The sequence below is a fragment of the Podarcis vaucheri genome (genome assembly GCF_965113315.1).
Source record: "Podarcis vaucheri genome assembly, chromosome: 12".
Lineage (NCBI taxonomy): Eukaryota > Metazoa > Chordata > Lepidosauria > Squamata > Lacertidae > Podarcis > Podarcis vaucheri.
The window spans coordinates 41,971,116-41,994,517 of NC_138750.1; the positions used below are offsets into that span (position 1 = coordinate 41,971,116).

A 23,402-nucleotide genomic window follows, 5' to 3' on the forward strand; every position below is an offset into this window, starting at 1 on the left:
ACTGATTTCTCCCAGAAAGAGTAAAACCAAATTAAAATGGGGGAAATGTGAGCTAGTAGTTGGATATCACCAGTTGCTTGCAATGTTATTCAGTATTACAAGAATATGGGTTTGTTTTTGTTTGTTTGAAGAAAATGAAATCAGGAGGAAATTAAACAGAGTTAAGTTCCACTCGTGGTTGGCACAGCCATTCTAAGAACCCAAACCAGTAATTGTTTGATCAGCTAATTAATATATGTAGCATGGATTTTTAAAAAATAGAAACAACTTTCATAGAATCATAGAGTTGGAAGAGACCACAAGGGCCATCGAGTCCAACCCCCTGCCAAGCAGGAAACTTTGTCCCAAGTCAGTGCACAAATGACCAACCAATTCAGTTGGATTTTCTTCTTGGGAAGAAGAGAATTATTATTGCATTATAGTTATGAAACCACATGTATGATGTGTGTATTAGGATAATAAGATTATACACATCTGTATACAATGTATGGAAATGTAATTGAGGTTTTTTTTTTTTCATTCTCACTTTTTCTTTTGTCACTCTCTTTTATATAAATGAAATTCTTCCAATAAAATATTAATAAAGTAATAAAATGAAACAATTTCCCACGGTGGGGGGCCCCATAAGAAATCCGGTGGCCCTTCAGATGCGATTGGGGCTTGCAAGTCTTATCCTCCCCGACTGCTGCATCTACTGGCAGAGGCTGAGCGGAGCTGAGGTGCAACGACGCTTAGTATCTATTTATTTTTTAATTAATAAAAAAACCCCATGCACAGAGCAGCAAGCGCTGCATGGGATTGCAAGAGCCCTGCCTGCTGGTTGTACCGCGGCGACCACCTCCTCCGGTCAGCGGCTCTCTTCCACAAGCCGCAGACGAATTAACCCTCGACAAGTCACACACCCCGCCCGGGTCTGCGGAGCAAAATGGTTCTCCCCGTGCGTCCTCCGGCTGCAAAATAGCAGGCAAGCGCGAGCCCGCCAGCTCCCGTTGCCATGGGAGCCGCGCGGCGGGAGTCCCTGGAGAGCCCCGCTTTCCTGCCTCAGCATTGACCGGCGCCGGGGGGCGGGGGGAGAAAGGAGCTGCATAGCTTCGCGCCAGAGCAGGCGAAGGAGGAGCTACCTGCAACACTGGGCGAAATCCCACAGCGGTCAACACTGCATCCGTCTGTCCTTGCCGGAAGGAGGAGAAGGAGTCTGGGGGCACCTCGAAGGTCTAACAGTTTTATGGGGCTGGAGAGCTTTCCTGGGCTGCCCGAGACCCCACTTCTGAGGTGGCGGGTGGCGTCTTGCTTCTCCTAACATGGCCGACCTCTTTGGAACGCGCTTGCATTGATAAAAGGTCACCTGTGCTTTTTAGAATTAATCTCTCAAATACCAGTGTGCCATAGCGATTAGAGCAGTGGTTTCCAAGCTTTTTTTGGCCATGCCCCACTTAAAAAGTTAAAGGGACCCCTGACCATTAGGTCCAGTCATGGCCGACTCTGGGGTTGTGGCGCTCATCTTGCTTTATTGGCTGAGGGAGCCAGTGTACAGCTTCTGGGTCACGTGGCCAGCATGACTAAGCCGCTTCTGGCGAACCAGAGCAGCGCACGGAAACACCGTTTACCTTCCCCGCCAGAGTGGTACCTATTTATCTACTTGCACTTTGACGTGCTTTCGAACTGCTAGGTTGGCAGGAGCAGGGACCGAGCAACGGGAGCTCACTCCATTGCGGGGATTTGAACCGCCGACCTTCTGATCGGCAAGCCCTAGGCTCTGTGGTTTAACCCACAGCACCACCCGGGTCCCTATGCCCCACTTAAGCATCTCTAAAATCCTGATGCCCCTCCTCCCGTGACATATAATTAATATTCAAAAAGTGAACTTCTATTCCTGTGGAGGAAGCCTAAAAGGCCATTAACTCGGTCTAACTCATTCTCAAATTGCCCCCCTGTATGGCACGTGTTCCACCTTGGGAACTACGGGGTTAGAGTGTTGGGCTAGGACCTGGGAGACCCGGGTTTGAATCCCCACTAGGCCATGGAGCTCACTGTCACTGTCTCTCAGCCTAGCCTACCTCTGAGGGTGGTTGTGAGGATTAAATGAGGGCGAGGAGAACAACATGCACCTCCCTGAGCTCCTTGGAGAAGCTCCTCTGATTCAGGATGAGTGGGTGGCATCAGAAGCTGCTATCTAGAACACAACACTCTTGGGCCAAGGGTTAGGTGCTTGTTTGAACACAACATGGTGTTTGGACCCAAAAGGAAGCTCTGGCATTATTCGCCTTGGCCTTTCCCCCTCCTAAACCTTGCATGGTTTGCTGGGAATACCTTTCAACAATCAGGAATCATCCCGTGGCTATGTAGCTTCAGTTATACACAAAGGGGAGGTGGGGGAGAGAAACTTCACATGTTTCGTTTCTAAGATTCAAATCAATGAAGGGGAACCTGTGGTCCAGACCATTGGCCATGCTGGCTGGGGCTGATGGACAGGGAGGGGCAGACTTCGGTAATATGGTGCCTGAGCGAGGACAAAGTTTGCCCTTGCAATACCTCTTATTTTCACAGTTACAGGTAGGTAGCCGTGTTGGTCTGCCGTAGTCGAAACAAAATTTAAAAAAATCCTTCCAGTGGCACCTAAGGAGCTACTGGAAGAAATTTGTAAAACTTACTTTCACATTAATTCCTTTGGGAATTACAGTTTTTTAAATGGATCTTCTCAGTAGGTGCCTGTATAAATATAGGTGTTATTATTTTGCACCCCCTCAGCTTGGCACATTGTGCCAGGGAATTGCCTGCGCCACACTAAATCTGTCACTGTGGTGGAGGCCGCAGTCCAACAACATCTGAAGGGCAACAGGCTCCCGTCCCCAATTTAAATGATGACCAGCTGGCAAGCTGCCCCTTTCTTTGAAAAGCTCTAGAAGAAACAGATGCGCAGTGTAGAAACTGAGCTTACCTTGAGTCAGGATGGCTTGCGCTGATGCATCTCATAAGCCGCCTAGCCAGAAAATAAGAGTGCAAAATGTACTGTAGGAAGAGAAGCCTTTCACTTGCTCTTATTTCACTTGTTCTCCTGCATATGCCAATCTAACAGTACATCCCATACTGATTCCCTCCGTGATTCCACCTTTTCATATATGCAAGTAATCAACTTGATTACTCAGGACTTGAGAACTTGCAGCTGACCGTGCGCGATTTGTGGCTCATTAATAGACGCAGCTTGTCACTTGATGCTGCGGTTATCAAGTGATGAACACACAGGTATGAACCAACTTTGCACTAGTATATCTAACAAACTCCAAACACTTATTTTTTAAAATAAATAAATAGTATTCATATTTAATTCAATTATATGACTTTTAACATATTAGGTGGTTTTTTTAAAAGATTCCACCTGGTTGTATGACGGAAGCCAGCCATCACAAATGGCGCTGTATAGCATTTGAAAAAAGACACAGAGAGCCAGCAATATTTTCAGGAAGGCATGAGCAGCTCCTTCGACCACTCTCCTCTGATTTTATTCTCCTTTTTTCTCTCCTGTCGCATGGCTGTTTGCCAATGTCTCACGTTACCTCATCCGGTCATGGCTTTTACCCACCCATCGCCATATAAGGTAATTACTGCCCAGAGGGGGAACATAACTCCATATAAGGTTATGCACTTAATACACCGCAAGGCACGGACATGCAGGTCACCGAGGTCAGCGAGGCGCCAGGTGGCGCTACAAGCCTTTGCCATGACTTCATGGCTCCCACAGTTGTACCCTTAGGTCAACCTTCCTCAGCCTGGTGCCCTCCAGATGTTTTGGACTACAATTCCCATCAGCCCCCAGTCAGCAAGGCCAATGATGAGCTGTAGTGCAGACCATGTGGAGGGCACCAGGATATGTTGAGGTAGCCAACATGGTGCCTTCCAGATATTATTAGACTACAAGTCCCATCAACAACAGAATCAACATAATACAGTGGTACCTCGGGTTACATACGCTTCAGGTTACATACGCTTCAGGTTACAGACTCCGCTAACCCATAAATAGTACCTTGGGCTAATAACTTTGTTTCAGGATGAGAACAGAAATCGTGCAGCGGGAGGCCCCATTAACTAAAGTGGTGCTTCAGGTTAAGAACAGTTTCAGGTTAAGAACAGCCCTCCAGAATGAATTAAGTACTTAAGCCGAGGTACCACTGTACAGATCTAGGTGTTCAACTGAATACAAAGTACAGTGGTACCTCAGGTTAAGTACTTAATTCGTTCTGGAGGTCCGTTCTTAACCTGAAACTGTTCTTAACCTGAAGCACCACTTTAGCTAATGGGGCCTCCTGCTGCTGCCGTGCCGCTGGAGCATGATTTCTGTTCTCATCCTGAAGCAAAGCTCTTAACCTGAAGCACTATTTGCAGAGTCTGTAACCTGAAGCGTATGTAATCTGAGGTACCACTGTAATTATAAATTTTCCTACTATATACAAAGAATCAATTTTGATTCAAACGTTCATAATTATGTACTTGCATATCTTTGAAGAGACAATTTCTTGGCTTAAGCATACAGTACAAGACAATACGGACGCGGGTGGCGCTGTGGGTAAAAGCCTCAGTGCCTAGGGCTTGCCGATCGAAAGGTCGGCGGTTCGAATCCCCGCGGCGGGGTGCGCTCCCGTTGTTCGGTCCCAGCGCCTGCCAACCTAGCAGTTCGAAAGCACCCTTGGGTGCAAGTAGATAAATAGGGACCGCTTACTAGCGGGAAGGTAAACGGCGTTTCCGTGTGCGGCTCTGGCTCGCCAGAGCAGCGATGTCACGCTGGCCACGTGACCCGGAAGTGTCTCCGGACAGCGCTGGCCCCCGGCCTCTTGAGTGAGATGGGCGCACAACCCCAGAGTCTGTCAAGACTGGCCCGTACGGGCAGGGGTACCTTTACCTTTACAAGACAATAGCTTAGCAATGTACTGTTTGATTACAGATATATATATATGTATACACACATTCTCTCATTATAGGTTTTTCAACAGGTGTTTTACATTAGTAGAGAGGTGAGGAGGTGGAGTAGACGATAGACATGATACTATTAGTACTTAAATCTCATACATTTCACATCCAGACATACATTTCAATACCCATTGCTGTAATTAAATTAAAACTGAAAGATCAAATTCGGAATTTAATCCTACTGGCTGTAATGTTTTAAATAAAAATATTAATTGTGCTTCTTGTTGTTTTAATTTTTGTGTGTGTCCTGTTTGCTATATTTCCTAGGAACGAATTGGCTCCTTGTCATAGGACCTCCCTGCAAACAGATCAGAACAAACGCTCAATAAAGGCTAGATACAATCTTAACTGTGTAAATGTCCTGCAAGCAAGTCAGGAGGAATCCTCAGTAAATAGGAGGAGTCCTAAGAAGGGAGACCAAGTTTCCCATCAACACCACCTAGACAGACTGAGCAGGCACACAGATTCACAGCTGTCCTCACTGTGGGTAAGATGTGTTTCTTTTGAAATCATAGCAGTTCTTTCTAAGTTTCTGTGTCTCTGTGTGTGACACACATGCACATTCTATGCAAATTACTTCCTCTTTCGTTCTCTTTTGATTATGCATTTCCTCTTTTTTAAAAGCGATTCATAAGTAGTGATCCTATGAGTTTGCTGTAAGAGCTGTAATCAGTTTGGGTCATAAATAAATTAGACACATAAATGACTGAAGACTCTGTTCCACAGGAGAACAATCTCCCTTCGGAGGTGGTGGACTCTCCTTCCATGGAGGTTTTAAAGCATAGCTTGGATTGCCGTCTGTCATGGATGCTTTAGCTGAGATTCCTGCATTGCTGGGGGTTGGACTAGATGACCCTTGGAGGCCCTTCCAACCCTACAATTCTATGATTCTATGACTTTTATTAGTTGCTGTGCTGCTCTAGCATTGCTTTAAAGCACTGGTAAAATTTTGTCCATAGATTACATAATAGCTCATTATTCTATGTAAATCCTAATTAAAAGAGTGGCTGGAAGTGCCTTGGGACATTTTGATCCTGTTGTCAGTCACAATCCCTTTTGAGTAGCTTGTGAAAAGAGGCACAAGCTCTTAGAACAGAAACCACCAAAAGGAGCTTGTTCAAGGAATTGACCTAATTGCAATAAAAATCATAATGCAAAGCTCTGAACAATTGTTTGCAGAATCAGATTCTGTTGGCTAAAAATACAAAATCAGATAAAATTGTATTTAACATTCACATTTAGCTTAGTTATGTTGACCATTAAAATTGCCAATTTGCTCACAATCTAGTGTAAATTTGACCGTGGCACTGAAACATTTGTTCAAGAGATTAAATGCTTAGCTTGTCTTAAACAATTCTATGAAGGGCAAAATACGTTGATGAAATTAGCTATACATAAAGAAAGCTGCTGAGTTTCTGTTTCTTTATGGATTACACGCAAGGAACTTTGGGGGAAGTGTCCAGTTCTTCTAAATGCTAGTATAATTGTTCACTTTCAGAAGGAAATTGGCAGTGAATAAATTGTTTTAACGCTGTCACGTGTGATTTTCCTCCATGGTGGAAATTATGCTAGCAGCTGAAAGAATAAACTGTTAAAATAAAAACACAGCACCGTTAGTGTGCATATCCCATAATATACCGTTTTACTTGAAGCACTGATCATATGTGTCAGGGGTTCAGGAGCAGAGGCGAGGGCAAGGGAGGAAACAGAGAGTGAAGGGGAGGAGTCCGAAGGAAAGATGAGCGATGACGACGACCCGAGATCTCCGAGTCTTTCCAGGGAATCGGAAGATTCACAGAAAGGAGCGCTAGTGACCAGAGCAAGGGGGGAGCTTAGGGGGACACCCCAGGAAGAAGGGACAAAAGGGGGTTCAGAGAGCAGCAGTTGGAAATCGGGGCCAACATCCCCAACAGAGCGCAGTGGGGGAGAAGGGCGCCAGGCATCGGGATCAGGCGGCTCGCCGAAGGGGGGAGGACATGAGTCAGGAGTGGCCACACCTCCATCGGAGAGAGAAGAAACGGTCAAACGGAAAGTGGGAGGTTGGGCGCGCGCGCCAAGTTCAAATGCACAGGAAGGCGGCACAGTAAGCAGCCCGGAAAGGGAGCCAGGTCCTAAAGCCCGCCGCAAGGAGACAGAAGGGTCCGGGGGGTCAGCGTCAGAAGAGTCCCGGAAGGAAGAGACCACGGGGGGCAGAGGGACCCAGAGAAGAACGGTCAGGAGGAAAAGGTGGAGTAAGGCTAGGGTATTAAGTTGGTGTACAGGAGGCGGAGACTCAGACAGAGCTTCGCCGGTCTAGCTTATAAGACGTAGAGTTGCGCGCTACAGCTTGAAAATGGAAACTGTAAATCAATAAAGACTTTTATACAGTGAATGCTGGCTAGCGTGATCCTCTGTGAGCTCGGATCTGGAAGCAGCTCTGACAGTAAGCTCTGTCTCAAAAAATCTTGGCACCTAAAACCTAGTAGAAAGGGGTGAAGACTGGTGCCTACTCACGAGCTCACGAACGGCAGACAAGATGACTGCCGAACAGCAGATAGCGGATCTGCAAGAAGCAGTGAGGCAACTGAATGCCGAGGTACTCGCATCCAGGAAGAGAGAGGGGGAAGCAGCCGCTGCCTACAAGGATCTCCAGGTCAGGTTGGAAATGCTTACGAAGCAAGGGCAACTGACACCCAAACCGGAGGGAATTGGGTTGGGGAGAAGAGCAGGCGGTCTAGTATCTCACTTCGATGGGAATTTACAACAGTACCCCAACTTCCGAGCAGATGTACAGTGTGCGCTGCAACTGCTGGACAAGGACTTTAGAGATGAGCAAGAGAAGGTGGGGTTTATCATGTCCCATTTGCATGGAGATGCTAAAGCATGGCTGCGCAATTTGTGGAGAGATAAGGATCCGGCGCTCCAAAGTGCGGACGCCTTCCTTAAAGCGATGGATGCGTGCTTTTTATCAAGCATAGACGTGGATCTTGCCCGGAAAGAGGTGCACGGACTGAAGCAGGGGAGGGCCAGTGTAAGGCAGTATCATGCCCGCTTTTTTGCACTGGTCAGTGCCCTGGAATGGGACAGAGATTCGGCTCCAGTCAGAGACCTGTTTTGGGAAGGCTTGAGCGGAGCGGTTAAAGACGAAATTGCGAGGGGGGAGAGACCCCGGACCATGCAGGAGGTCGTTCAGAGGGCGCTGACGGTTGGGGTGCGGCTGGAGGAACGTCCATGGAGCAGGGACGAAGGGCGTGAAGGGCGCGAACCAGCGAGAGGGTTCTCCTTCGTTCCCAGAGAAGCAGCGCGTGCGCAATCCACGCCTCCGCCAGGAGGGGGAGCGGAACCTATGGAGGTTGGCGGTGCTAGGGCTCAGTCAGCAACCAGAGCCCTAGCGCCGGGAGCAGTCAAAGCGAAGCCTCCTAGAGGGAACCGGAAATGTTACATCTGCGAAAGTCCTCAACACATGGCGAAAGAGTGTCCCCAGAGGATCCACAAGCTCAATGCAGCCTCTGCAACGGTGACTGCAGCTACTCAGCACGGAGACTCACAGCAGGGAAACGACGGAGTCTGGCTGGAGACAGAGGCACTGGGGCCCAGCCAGACGAGTCAGTGAAGCAGTTCCCAGAGATTTTGCAGCCCACAGACCCCCTCCCGCCCAAACCAGTAGTGCAGCTCACTGCATCGCTTCAGCTACCCAATGGCCTCACTCTGGACGTGCCAATCACCGTTGACTCAGGAAGCAATACGGACTTTATAGGGCAGGACTTTGTCGATAAACACGCTATACAGCTGCTGCCTGCCACGCTGCCCCTGCAGGTCGTCACAGTGGATGGCAGGGAGCTGCTAGGGGGGCAGGTGGTGAAGCAAACGCCACCAATGGTGATGTGGCTTGGAAATCACAGGGAAGTCATCAGTTTTAATGTCACCAGACTGTCGGACACGCCTATTGTCTTGGGCATGAGTTGGCTGGACAGGCACAGTCCGACGTTGGCTTGGTACCAGCAGCAGCTGGTCTTCGGCTCATCATATTGCGCTGAACACTGCATTCTGCCCCGGCAGGAGGGAGAGGAGGAGGAGGCACAGCTGCAGCGGGGGACGCTGCAAGCAATCCCCCACAAATACGCAGGATTTTTAGAGGTTTTCTGCGAGAAGGAGGTGGACAGGCTCCCCCCCCACAGACCATATGACTGCAAAATTGACCTACTGCCAGGGGCGGCGCTACCAAAAGGGAAGCTGTATTCCATGTCTGAGGACGAACTACAGGAACTCAAAGAGTTCATAGATCATAATTTGGAGCGCGGTTTCATCCGAGAGTCCAAGGCAGTGGGGGGCAGTCCTGTATTTTTTGTTAAGAAGAAGGCCACGCCCCAAAAAAGGCTCGTAGTGGACTATCGGACCTTGAACAGCATGACCAAGCCATCGGACTTCCCCATGCCCAGGATCGACGACCTCCTCGCGACGGTGCGCAAGGGCTGCGTGTTCACCAAGTTGGACCTGCGAGGGGCGTACAACCTCATTCGCATGTGGGAAGGAGATGAGTGGAAGACAGCCATGTTCACGCCCCTAGGCACCTACGAATACAGAGTTATGCCTTTTGGACTACAAAATGGCTCCCACTGTTTTCAAGCTTTCATGCATCACGTGTTAGCGGGGCTCCTCTACAAGACGTGTGTCTGCTTCTTGGATGACATCCTGATATTTTCTGAATCACAACAGGATCACGACAGAGACGTCAAGGAAGTGCTGAGCAGGCTACAGCAGCATAGGCTGTACGCCAAGCTGGAAAAGTGCCAGTTCGACGTGACGGAGGTGGATTTCCTGGGCTACAAGTTGTCCGACAAGGGGCTCGCCATGGACAGCGCCAAGGTTCGCGCGGTGTTGGATTGGAAAAGCCCGCGCAACCGGAAGGAGGTCCAGCGGTTTGTCGGCTTTGCGAACTTCTATCGCAAGTTTATCAGGGGGTTTGCGATGCAAACGGCGGCCATCACAGACACGCTCAGCTCCAAGAAGAAGAAGTTCATCTGGACGGAACAGGCGGAGCAGTCCTTTCAGGCACTCAAGCGTCTCTTCGCGTCGGAAGAGCAGCTACTGCATGTCAACCCCAGCAGGCCGATGAGGGTGGAGACGGACGCTTCAGACAGAGCCATGGGAGCAGTCCTGTTGCAGCGAGACCCGCAGGGGGCTTGGAGGCCGGGAGCGTTTTACTCCAGGAAGCTCAGCAAATCTGAACAGAACTACACCATCTGGGACAGGGAGTTGCTTGCCATTCATGCAGCATTCAAGGCGTGGAGGCACTTCCTGATCGGCGCCAAGCACACGGTGCAGGTCTGCACGGACCACAAGAATCTGGAGCACTGGCGCACGGCGCAGTTCCTGAACCAGAGGCAGATACGTTGGGCTGAGTTCTTTGCGAACTTCGACTTCCGCATAGAGTATGTCCCGGGAGACACCAACGTCATGGCGGATGCCCTATCCCGTAAACCGCAGTATCTGGAGGAGGCGACGCCAGCGGCGGCCATGCACATCTTCGCACCGACAGTGTGGGCGTGCGCTTCGGCAACCGTTGACCTGGATGCGGTAAGGCGCGCGTTGCAGGATGACTCCTTTGCGCAAGCAAAGATGGCAGAGGTGCACAGGGGCACGGCGGCGACCGACAAGTTCCAGGTGCGCGATGGATTGCTCATCCGTAAAGGGGCCATCTACGTACCGGGAGATGAACTTCGCGCCAAGGTACTGCAGCAGCTGCACGACGCGCCCACTGCCGGGCACTTTGGCAAGGAGAAGACGATGGAATTAGTCGCTAGAGACTTCTGGTGGCCCAGAATGCGAGGAGAAGTCGCGGACTACGTGGCGAGGTGCGACACCTGCCAGAGGGCCAAACCAGTGCACGGACCGCCGGCCGGACTGCTGGAACCGCTGCAAACCCCGTTCGAACCGTGGGAGAGAGTGGCCCTGGACTTTGTCACGGATCTACCCAGCTCGAGGGGCAAGACAGCGGTGCTCGTGGTGGTGGACTTGTTCACCAAGATGGCGCATTTCATTCCGTGTGCGAAGGTGGCCACGGCGGAACAAACCGCTAAACTGTTCATAGATCACGTGTTCAAGGTTCACGGTCTGCCGCGGTCTATACTGTCCGACCGGGGGCGACAGTTCATCTCGAACTTCTGGCAGAAGCTGATGGGCTTCCTGAACGTCAAGATCAACCTGGCGTCGGCGAGACACCCGCAGACCAACGGCCAAGCGGAGCGAGTCAATGCCATCATGCAGCAGTACCTGAGATGTTATGCAAACCAACAACCTGCAACGTGGGTGGATTACCTGCCACTCGCCGAGTTCGCCTACAACAACACGAAGCACGTGTCCACAGGGGTGACGCCGTTCTTCGCCAACAATGGAAGGCACCCCAGAACCTTCCCGGGACTGGAAAGAATGGGGGAGGGGGAGCCACAGGCAGCAGACGCGTTCGCGTCGGAGTTGCAGGAGGTCCACGATCAGCTCAGGCGGCAGCTGGAGCTAGCTAAGCATGCATACAAGGTGCAAGCGGACAAACACAGGCGGGTCGGCGAAGAGATCCATGTGGGAGACTGGGTCTGGTTGGCAGCCCACGCGGTGCCGGCCAGATCGTTAGCAAAGAAGAAGCTAGGGCATAAGCAACTGGGGCCCTACCAAGTCGAGGCACAGATCAACCCGGTGGCCTTCCGGCTGACACTTCCGGAGGGATCCAGGATGCATCCGGTGTTTCATAGATCGGTGCTCACTCCCTACAAGGCTCCTCACAGATTTCAGGAACCGGGAACGGCACCGAGTCCGCTCCGGAGGGGGACCGAGCAGAGGGGAGTACCGCAGGAAGAGCCCCTCAACGAGGTCACAGAAATTTTGGACTCTAGATGGGGGGGAAGAGGGGGTAGAATACCTTCTCGCCAGAGAGGGCACCCCAGCCAGTGCCAACAGCTGGGTACCAGGCTACGCTTTGGAGGAACCTCTGCTCAAAGAAGAGTTTCATGTCCTCTTCCCGCACAGGCCCATGCCAGCCGAGTTTTTCGACGACTGGCTTTTCACACCCACGCTTTCCGCCAGCACGTTCATGGGGTTCGACTCGGACGAGGAACCGACACTGGAAACGCGTTCCCCGGAGGGGTCACCCTCGGGATCTGCCTCAGAACCCTCGTATTGGTGGGATGATCGACCAGAGGAGCAGTGGCGCAGGAAGTGGCTGGAGGGTCCAGCTCGAGCGACGGACCCGGGAGCGACCGACGCAGAGACTGACGTGGACGTGTTCGGGGAGGATCTTGGGTTCGAGCACGGCGGCACAGAGATGGAAGAGGAGGTGACCGTCGTCGACGAACGCAAGGAGGAAGAACCGGAAGTCTTCAGCTGGATGCCCGCCACAGGAAGCGAACTGTATCCGGCATTTGTCCCCATGACGATGGAGCACCCAGCACCCACACCTGAAGGAGGGGAGGGGGAAAGGGGGGGCTTCGAGGGGGGGATGGATGTCAGGGGTTCAGGAGCAGAGGCGAGGGCAAGGGAGGAAACAGAGAGTGAAGGGGAGGAGTCCGAAGGAAAGATGAGCGATGACGACGACCCGAGATCTCCGAGTCTTTCCAGTGAATCGGAAGATTCACAGAAAGGAGCGCCAGTGACCAGAGCAAGGGGGGAGCTTAGGGGGACACCCCAGGAAGAAGGGACAAAAGGGGGTTCAGAGAGCAGCAGTTGGAAATCGGGGCCAACATCCCCAACAGAGCGCAGTGGGGGAGAAGGGCGCCAGGCATCGGGATCAGGCGGCTCGCCGAAGGGGGGAGGACATGAGTCAGGAGTGGCCACACCTCCATCGGAGAGAGAAGAAACGGTCAAACGGAAAGTGGGAGGTTGGACGCGCGCGCCAAGTTCAAATGCACAGGAAGGCGGCACAGTAAGCAGCCCGGAAAGGGAGCCAGGTCCTAAAGCCCGCCGCAAGGAGACAGAAGGGTCCGGGGGGTCAGCGTCAGAAGAGTCCCGGAAGGAAGAGACCACGGGGGGCAGAGGGACCCAGAGAAGAACGGTCAGGAGGAAAAGGTGGAGTAAGGCTAGGGTATTAAGTTGGTGTACAGGAGGCGGAGACTCAGACAGAGCTTCGCCGGTCTAGCTTATAAAACGTAGAGTTGCGCGCTACAGCTTGAAAATGGAAACTGTAAATCAATAAAGACTTTTATACAGTGAATGCTGGCTAGCGTGATCCTCTGTGAGCTCGGATCTGGAAGCAGCTCTGACAATATGCTAGACTATTTTAATTTCCTCCCCTCCAGATTTGCCATAAAAGCGCTAGAAAACTTTATGGCTTGTTAAACCAAATCCACAAGGTGTTGTTACACGCCGCTTTAATCTCTGATCCAGTGTCCCAGGGAGTTGGCAGCGCTTACCCAGGGTTTGTGTTTCCTTCAGATGTTAGGTGCAGCGGAGACTGTAGTGTCTTTATGGAATATCATTTATTTACACATATATACAACCTGAGTCTGCAGTGGAAGGATTTCCAGCATTCACTTCTCAAGACGATTCTTTGCTCCTCTCTTCGGAGCAGTAGGATTAGGTCTACAGACAGAAGAACCAACCATACCTCCTGTCCCTTTGTTACAGCTTGCTCTAGCCAGCCTGCCAAGAGTTCTGTCGGCCCCACTTCTCCCTCGCCTTTCAATCTATTTGCAAAACACCACGATTTCCCTTCATCTTCTGTAGTCCAAACTGAAACCCTAAACCCTTTCTTTTCGCCACCCACTAACACACGCAGCTGGAGTAGGAGCCCCTCTGTCAGAGAGCTAGTTCATGACATCCTCCCTGTCTGGCAGTCTTGTCCTCTGGTGGTTTCACTGGCCCTCGGATGGTTTCACTGGCCTTCTTTGTCCCCTGTTAATGACTATGCCAAACTGGTCTGGGTTGTTAGCATAATCTAAATCCAGGGGTTTTCAGCATTATGGGGAGTCTGCCCCCACACTCAAACTCATAGCAGTAGGATGATGAAGACAGCATTGTTAAAAGCAATTTCTGAAAAAAGAATGCACTTGTATATGACTGGTGACTCCTGCAAATGCCTTTTTGGTGTGGCTGTGACTTGTAATTGCCTCTTGCCTGATGTCATATTATTACATCAGGTTTAGGGCCAGTGTGTGTGGTTTGGCCAAAACAGCCTCTTGGGACAAATGGAGGCCTGGTGGATTTAATTAAGCCATGGGGTGGAGGTTCTTGAGGGTTGTTGTGCTTCGTTCCTGTAGGAATCTGGTTGGCCACTGTAAGAATAGGATGCTGGACTGGACGGACAACTGACCTGATCCATCAGGCTTATCTTATGTTGCCAGCTACTAGTATATGTGGTAGAAATTTCTCTCAGTGAAAACCTTTAGGTTCTGGTTGTTTGGCCTAATATCATACATAACCCATCCCTCCAGAATTTCAATTCGTTCATTGTCTTTATTTCCAGATAATCAAAACCAAACTTTTGCTTAAAACATTTAGTAATCTTCATTCTTGCAGCAGCACAAAATTGGACGTTGGTATCTGACTGCGGGGTTAGTGATTGAATCAGCAATATTTGGCAGATTGTAGTAGCTGAAACAGAGACAGTTTCCTGGATACAGAGTTTCCATTCATCACAATGGATCAGCCAGACATCAGCCATTGACTCCATACACTTCCTTATGGTACATGCACAAGGTTGACTGTATTGGTGACAAACTGCTGTTCCTTTATGATTCTATGATTCTATATGCAAAACTTATTTTTTTATAAAAAAAGGTGTGTGGGCCCCAGGGGGGAAGGGAAGAGAAGGTTCCTGTATCTTTAATAGTTGATAGTTCCCTCCCATGTGCCTTGTTTTACACCTGTGGAAAATCCCTCGTATACACAACTGCTAAGATACAGAGCCCTGCCTTCCTGTGCATCTGGTCAACCTACCTTGTAGCAGTGCTCAGGTTCTTGGGGAGGTAAGTGTGAGAGTGTGTGTTTCAGGAGTGAAGAGAAGAAAAAAGGGGGTTGCTTGTCCAATAGTTGTCTCCTCTGGCTGTATAATGCATATTTACAGTACTATCCTATGAATTTTTACTCACGTCCCATTGTGTTCGCTGGAGCTTATTGCCCAATAAGCATGTTTAGAATTGTTATCTTTTGAATGGAAGGCTGTCTGATCTGAGCAGGATTTTTGTGTGTGGGGGGGGGAGAAGGCTTTTTTAAGGGGGTAAGCTTTTGTTGGGGAGGAGGGGCAGAACCTCAGATTTGTCTTGATTTTTATTGATGTTATTGTCCCCTCTGGCCCCGCCCATGTGCTCGAGTATATTATAATTAAACAGAGAATGGGGGCATGCAGTTCTGTAAATTATAAAGGCATATCCTCCTCCTAATTTCTCTCTTGCTCTAGGATATTTATTATAAGACATCAGGGTCTTAAGTAGGTTAGTTCCCTCTCTTTCTCTGCCTTCCACTTTTCTTTTCAGCCTTTGATACCCAAACAGTCAGTGTCTCAAATAGGCACAAAGTTGGATTAGTAAATTCACACTCTGCCTGACCTCTGGTTCCTTAGACCTTGCCCCTCCCTACTGCACTCTGCAGGCTCATCTGCCATTAACATATTGTCACCAGCTGGCTTTAAAAGATGATTGGACAGATTCATGGAGGCTGTCAGTGCCTGCTAGTTATGATGGCTATGCTCTGCCTTTGCAGCTGCAGACAGTAATCCTTCTGAACAGCAGTTGCTGGGAATCTATGGAGGGGAGAGAGCTCTTCTGGTGGCTTGCAGGCTTCCCAGAGGCATCTGGTGGCTACTGTGAGAACAGGATGCTGGACTAGTTATGCTCATATTATACAACAACAACAACAAGAAGAAGAATTTATTTATACCCCACCCATCTGGCTGGGTTTCCCCAGCCACTCTGGGCGGCTTCCAACACAATATTAAAATACAGTAATACCTCAAACATTAAAAGCTTCCCTAAACAAGTTTGCAGGTTCCTTTTAGGCAATTTTGCTTTCCATCTTATTCACAAACTGAGAGTATGCAGAAGTCACTACCTTGTTTTGGGGTGTTTCCAATTTTGTTCCAATCTGATAGGCACTCAACCACATGTTAGAGGGGAATTACATGATCTCGTGTGGTTTTAATTTAATAACAAAAATGGCACTGAAAATTCAACTGAAATGAAGTCCCATAATTTTCTATTTCGATAGAACTCTCTTTCATGCACACAATGTTCTATTGTTTTAATTCAAAATATTATTTGCATAATCTCAGTTTGTAAAGACTGGAGCAGCAAAGAAGCATCAGCATCAGGAGATATTTTGGGACCAGAAGTAGCCTCTAAATTCTCATGAAAATCAATGCAGTTACAATGGGATATTATTTGATCACTTTGAAAGTACAATGCTGCCATCAGGAAGATGAGTTATTGTTTGTCCCTATGGCCTGCCATATCCAAATCTGTTCCTTGATTTTCTGTTTCATAGAGGATGTACAAATGATTGCATCATGTTGATTAAATGCCAGATTAATCTGTGTTTCATATATTTAATATAGCTGAAAAGGCATGAAGCTGATAAAATACAGGATATATTTGTGTCCTTCGTACAACATATTTTAAATCGGGGATTGGATTTGTCAGCTGCAGAGTTTTGCAGCGGGAGTGTTTATCCGGATGTAGATCTGAAGGCGTAGGCTTTTGTCCAGCTTCCCTGTTGTTAAGCATTTCTGTTGATGATATTTCATTGGCTTGAGTGTTTGGGGGAAGGTTGTTGTTGTTTGCCCAAATCTGTGGATGAAGTGTTGAACAAAAAAGAAGCAGCAGCTATAAACAAAGCGCATCTTGATGGGGAACTGTGATTGAACTCCCACAACTTCCGGTGTTTAGCCTATTGAAGGAGTATTGAAGTCCTGGCAAACAGCTCATCATGTTTTATGTTCCCTTGGATAGAGAATTCTTCTCCCTGGAGTCTAGTTTCCTATGTGCACTTAATTCCCCCCCCCCCCGCCAGTATGGCAACTCCACCCCATCTAATGTCAAATTGTATGTCTCGGTGACTGTCTGTGGGCCATACCATTTGAGATAGTAGAGGGAATGTTGTCTGATTGAACACGCCCCATACTTTTAAAAAAATGAAAATAAAATCTCCCCCCACATCGAAAACTAAATGCCAGGGAGAAGGCATGACATACTGATCTTCTATGTATAGGACTCTTCCTTTCAAGGTTGGGGACTTATTTAAACGTGCAGTCTTCCACTTGCAGTACTAAGTAAAGATAACTTGTATTATTTGCAGTATCTGTATTACCAAGTGATGATAACCTGCATTTCTGTTTGCCTGAACCAATCCCAGAGGTTCTTTCAGGTGCCACTTTCATTTTGGCACCTACAGCAATAGAGAAGAGGCCAAGTTCCCAAAAGGCTTACATTTTCTCTCTGCAGTGTCACATAATCAGCAGAGCAGAATGCTGAGCAAGGTTTTATAAGGAGCTGGGTTCAGCATTCATGAGGGATGGGGAATAAATTTGATTCCGTTTGCCTTTAAAATCAAACCTACCTAATTTGCACCTTCCAAAACAATATACAATGCAAAAACACAGCCATCCTTTGAAATTTGTGCTTGAATTTTGCAATGCAGTTCTCCGGCCAAGTCATGTGTACAAAAATTCTAATACTAGGGTTAAACTGTACATGTAATGTGTATACATTGGGGCTTATCAACATTTCCTTTTGCCGTGCCTCTTTCCCCCAGGAGAACCCACGGTTTAGCGCTGAATCGGAACAAATGGCAATGGGTTTTCCTTGGATTGCTATTTGTTCTGATTTAGCACTAAAGAGTGGGGTTTCCAGTGGGGGGGCGAAGGCAAAACTGCTTGGATCCCAGGCATAGGACAAGCAGAAGTGTGGACGAGCCCTTAGTGAAGACAGCATACAAAAATGCATTTGATTTGGGAAAATTGCTTTGTAAAAATATGTATATTAGGAGAATTTCATACTAAAATGTCGATGAATTTCCCAGAGAACTTATTGTTTTTTAATTGCCAAACTGATGTGGAAATGGGGAGAACTGAACTTTATAGATTGGAAAAATGAGAATCTGAGAGGAACGGAAATTGTGAGAATGTTCCTAGTCCTGAGTTTATTTTCCAGCTGCACATATACTGCTTATTTTCTCCAGAGGCATGAGCATGAGCATTTAAATAAAAAAAAAAGTTTATATGTAAAAAAGCACAGAACATCAAAACAAATAACTATACAGAAATAAGAAAGGAAGACCAGGCACCTATACTTCTGGGGTGTATTAAATCTGAGCACTCTTAATAGGCCCTAAGCATACAGTATTTGGCCTCTAGCCAAGACACTCATTTGCAAAGAGGCAGAAGTTCCTGCTATTTTTTATTTTATTTTTTGCTCTGTTGTGCATTTCTTGACAGGCAGGGCCCAGCTGCTGCCTCATTTGCAGCTCTTCCGCTCATGACAGCCAAGCTAGAAGACTGGCAAAACCCTGATCTGCATTATGCCAGCCTGGAGCTAGCATAGTAATGGGGCACAATGCCATCAGTTGGTGGCACTGGGGGGTGGTGGCTTGGGATCCAGTGGATCCTAGCCTGGCTCAGCCCCCTGAAGACCCAATTTCCACACTTTCTGCAGGCTGTGGTGAGAATCCTGTTGGTCAGCAGAACAGAGAGCTCCACCTTGTAGGAGTGAAGCCAGGGCTACTTTTTGGGTGGGTCTAAGTGGAGCTGTTTTGGGTTGGGCAAAGAGGAACCTCCAGCCCCATTCAACTCAGTGGGTCTGCGTGGGTGGGTGGATTGTTGCCTCTTTGTTTGGAGCAGTAGAATGAGATTCCTTTAAAACAGCAAAAAGAAGAGAAGCTAGGCATTGACATTTATGGTTCCCCAAATCTGCCTCAACTGACAGTCGTGTCTTTTGCCATGACATAGGCTAGAGATCTTGCTATATGCAATTAGATAAGGCACATCTAAAGCCAGGCACATTTGGACTGGGTGAGCTGGCTTTTGTTTCGTTTGTGACAGCATTTTCCTGGACAATGAACTGTAAGTGATAAATGCAAATGTGTCCTTTCTCCCTGGGATGGGAAGTGATCTTTATCGGACCAGAGGAAGAGAAGCGCTCGTTTCCCTGATGCCATTTGTTACATGCTCAGTTGCATTTTAGGTCCCATGACAAAGAAATGGAGGCAATGCCAATTCACAAATATACCTCACACAAGATGTGCGTTTCCCCAATTAAAGTTAGTAAAGAAAAGCTAGTCTCAGCAGCATAACACAGTGTTTACTGGTCTAATTATTCTTAAGTATTTTATAAAACAGGGAAGTAAAAGGGTACATTCCAGAAAAAAGCGAAGCCCACAGTAAATTAGCCATTGACTTCAATGAGATTTGGGCAACACCAGAAGATTTGTCTTTGCTATCTGCCCTCCTGGCTCTGTGCAGGGAACCCAGAATATGTCCTTTAAAAAGCAGTAACCTGTAATATCTGTATACCATAGTTTACTCCTGCCAACCTAGCAGTTCGAAATCACGTCAAAGTGCAAGTAGATAAATAGGTACCGCTCCGGTGGGAAGGTAAACGGTGTTTCCGTGCGCTGCTCTGGTTCACCAGAAGCGGCTTAGTCATGCTGGCCACATGACCTGGAAGCTGTCTGCGGACAAACACTGGCTCCCTCAGCCTATAGAGCAAGATGAGCGCACAACCCCAGAGTCGGTCACGACTGGACCTAATGGTCAGGGGTCCCTTTACCCTTTACCTTTTTATCATAGTTTACAGTGGTCTAGTTCTATCCCTCAGGTCTGTGAGGACAACCTTCATTGGATATTATAATGGGAAAGTGAGCCCTGAAACAGAATTCTGATTCCTAACATGTATTTAGGAAAGTTGCATGGCGTAGCTGTGTTGGGACTGCACCACTTCAGATGAAGCATGCATGATTGAATGGTTCCCAGTGTAAAAAATAAAAAGATAGAAAACTAGATGGAAGAAGACCAGATAAGGATTGCCTGCCAAGCTAACTTACAACACAGGGAAGTATTGGGTAATGAACTCCCAACCTGCCTTCTGAAGTGGTACAGATTCTGGGGGCCAAGAATGACCTGCAGTGCAGACATGGTCTACAAATCAGGGTAAAAAGGTAAAGGTACCCCTGACCATTAGGTCTAGTTGTGGACAAATCTGGGGTTGCAGCGCTCATCTCGCTCTATAGGCCAAGGGAGCCGGCGTTTGTCTGCAGACAGCTTCCAGGTCATGTGGCCAGCATGACTAAGCCACTTCTGGCGAAAGCAGAGCAGTGCATGGAAACACCGTTTACCTTCCCGCCAGAGTGGTACCTATTTATCTACTTGTACTTTGACGTGATTTCGAACAGCTAGGTGGGCAGGAGCAGGGACCGAACAACAGGATTCAAACTGCCAATCAGGGTACCAGCAAATAAATGCCTAGACTGAAATACATACCAAGCTTCATCCACAGTGCAATTCCACAAGCAGTGAGGTTATTTGTGTGTTGCAGGGATTTTGCTTAAACTTTGCAGTATATACTGTTAGATGTGGCATGTTGGAATAATTTTGCTGCTAACAATTGCAGCAAAACCTGAAGCAAGTTTGATAAAACTGGAGCCAAAAATGTCCTGAGATGTACAGGCATGCAGTGGACCACATAGCTCCTTTGTGTTCCAGTTTTTATAAAGAAAACCAGATGGCAACAGCAAAAAAAAAAAGCTACTGATTTAACAGTCATTTACAGGATACCTTAGAGATCAAGTAATTTGTTCCAAGTGCTTTAGTAGTAAAGAAAGAACAAAAGATCATTAATTGTAGGTTTCACTTGTCTGCAAAAGGACATAGATCAGCATGTGGGAAACCGCTGTATTTAAAGTTTGTTTTAGAAAATTGTTGTATGTCAATTGCAGTTTTGTAATTAGGCCCTTGTAGATGGCTTGCGGTTTTCAGTCTCATCCCCATAAAAGCCCTTTGTAGCCCAGGTCGAGAAGAGCATAGCAGTATCTTTCCTGCATGCTAACTGACTGACGTCTTTGTAGACATTGGAACTTTGCTGGTTTACAGGACCTGAGGTGGGGTGGGGAATACAAAAAGGAAGTTATAATATGTTACAAAATTGGTGGAGACTGGGAAGATAATATTGTGGTGCATTTGAGGACCGTGCACAGGTTAGACTTGCCTACAGGGCAACAGAATAGCAGAGCAATGTCATTAGGCATGTGTATGAGAGAGACAGAGAGGAGAATGGATGTAGGCAGCCTTGGCATCATCAGTGTTGATGAAAGGAAGTTGCTAAGGAGGACAATATTTGTTTGATTCATTCCTGCCCTGGGCAACCAGCAGTAATAGATTCTCACTGCAAAGCAGGGGTGGGGAATTTCCCCCCGCTTGAGGGCCACACTTCCTTGTGGGGAACTGTCCAGTGGCTGCATGTGAGTGACAGGCAGAGCCAGAGGCAAAAATGAGTGGAACAAGGGATGTGACCATTTTACCATGGTAAACACTGCAGCCAAGCAGAAGTCAGAGGTTTCTATAAACATACATTTCTCCATATTATAACAGTTCAAAGATAATAGCCCCGCCAGGTGAAATCATTTGAGGAGGGCGCAGAGGAAGGCCAGTGTCCTGAGGGCCAAAGAGTGAGAGTCAACACATTCAGCCCTTGAGCTTGAGGTTACCTGTCTATATATCCAGCAGCCCCCTTGTGGATAGTGTCCCATCAAGACTTAGGATGCATGCCACGCTGAGGACCTGGATAGAAAAGTGGGGGATAGAAAAACACACACCCCTTCTCTTTGGCTTGTGATGTCTTGCAGCTTACCTATGCTGCTGCAGCCTTCCCCAGCCTGGTGCAATCCTATACTAGCAAGGGCTGATGGGAGTTGTAGTCCCAAACATCTGGAGGGCTGAAGGCTGTGTTACTGCGAGTCCTGGCAGGAGAGGAGACAGTCTCCTTAATTCAGAGCTCACCTCACCCTTTTAGCTGGCAAATCTTGTGGACTGGCTACCCCCACAAAAAAACTAGGGGGGAAAAAAGGGGAGGGTTACGTACACGCTTACAAGAACTTGTAAGATGAAATGCTATATGGAACTCCTTGAAAAAAATCAATACAAATATAGTGCTTTAGAAGCAAGAGATGAGGAGATAAACCTGGATGCTGTTTTGATGACACCGGGATAAACTCCATCAGCAATATGGAATCTCACAGAAAAGTAAGCTGAAAAGCTGTGTGATCCACACTGATGATCCTTCTATTAAAAAGGTTGCATTCAACATTTCTCCCTAAAGGCTGATCAGTAGTGAGCCCTCTCCCTTTGTTGGGAGACAAAATAAGGACTTTAAAATAAACCACACACACTGAAACTGCGCAGAGAGTATTGCGCAGGACTGTCAGCTGTGTTATACCAAGAGAGCCAGGAAGGACTTTTCAGTACAAAGGGGTCCTAACCTCGGGTTTTCTTAACGTGTGTTTTTGTACTAGGTCTCTGAATATACTCAAGACACTTACTTTGGAATTAATTTGTATTGAATGCGGTGAAATTTGCTTGACACCGAGCTCCCCCCAGGCATCCTTCTGGAACGTTTAATTGATTCAGTTGGATTACTGCCAGATCTCTCAAATTTGTGGCGTGAAGTCTGAAAATCATGGCTGCAAACCAGAAGCCACAAGCCAAACCACTTGCATTTAAAATTAGTCTCAAATCATTTCTCAGATGGAAGTATAAGGGTCTAAGGATTTGCAGCAAGTTGGTGAGGCGTGCGAAATCCTGATCGCGGTCCCTAGTATCCCAAGCAGTCACCTGCCTTAGCATCTGGCCTCAGAAAGCTCCTGTGTAGAATTTACTTCCTGGCTCAATCAAGGTAGTTAAGTGAAGGTGGGTTAAACAGTGCCAGTCCAAGGCCACATTCACACTATACATTTAAAGTACCCTGATACCACTACTTGGTGAAAGATGCTCCACTGGGATTTGGCACTCTTAACCTCTACTTTCACTTGGCTCAGATGAGCCTCTAGATGATTTTTGTTTGTTTGGAGGGGGTGGCAGCAAGGGAAAGGGCAGGGGCGAGTGTTTCGTGTGCATTCATACGGAATGTGTGCAAATCCCTCAAGCATTTGTGAGTGTTCACTCGGAACTTCCCAGGCTGAGCAAAGGGATGCTCATCTCTCCTGACTGACAAGCAACAGGCCCTTGTTGTTGTTGGGGTTTAAAACGTATTATAAAATTAAATGTTACTGTATTAATATTTAATGCAATAATTGAGGCCTTCTGTTTTTATGTTTTGGCTGTTCTGCAAGGATTCCTTCCCACCCTTTGACTGCTCATCACAAGCATTCTGGCTATGGGCCTATGTAGAAAATGGTGGGAACAATTCTAAAACGTCTTTCGAAAGCACTGGGTTGATGGATAATTTATTACAAGTTTAGTGGCAGTGTTGAGTCGCCGGACTGGCAGTATAACA

General features: G+C 47.8%; 1 long non-coding RNA gene across 2 annotated transcripts in view; it reads left to right on the forward strand.

Annotated features, from left to right (window-relative positions):
* Positions 1–1,073: 1,073 nt before the first annotated feature.
* Positions 1,074–23,402, forward strand: part of LOC309515660 — a 31,084-nt gene continuing 8,755 nt past the window's right edge. The window contains exons 1-2 of one of the 2 annotated variants that reach the window (XR_014212604.1): positions 1,074–1,340; positions 5,230–5,449. This is a non-coding gene — a long non-coding RNA (uncharacterized lncRNA). The remainder of the gene's footprint in view (positions 1,341–5,229; positions 5,450–23,402) is intronic. The other variant, XR_014212605.1, reaches the window with a different exon arrangement.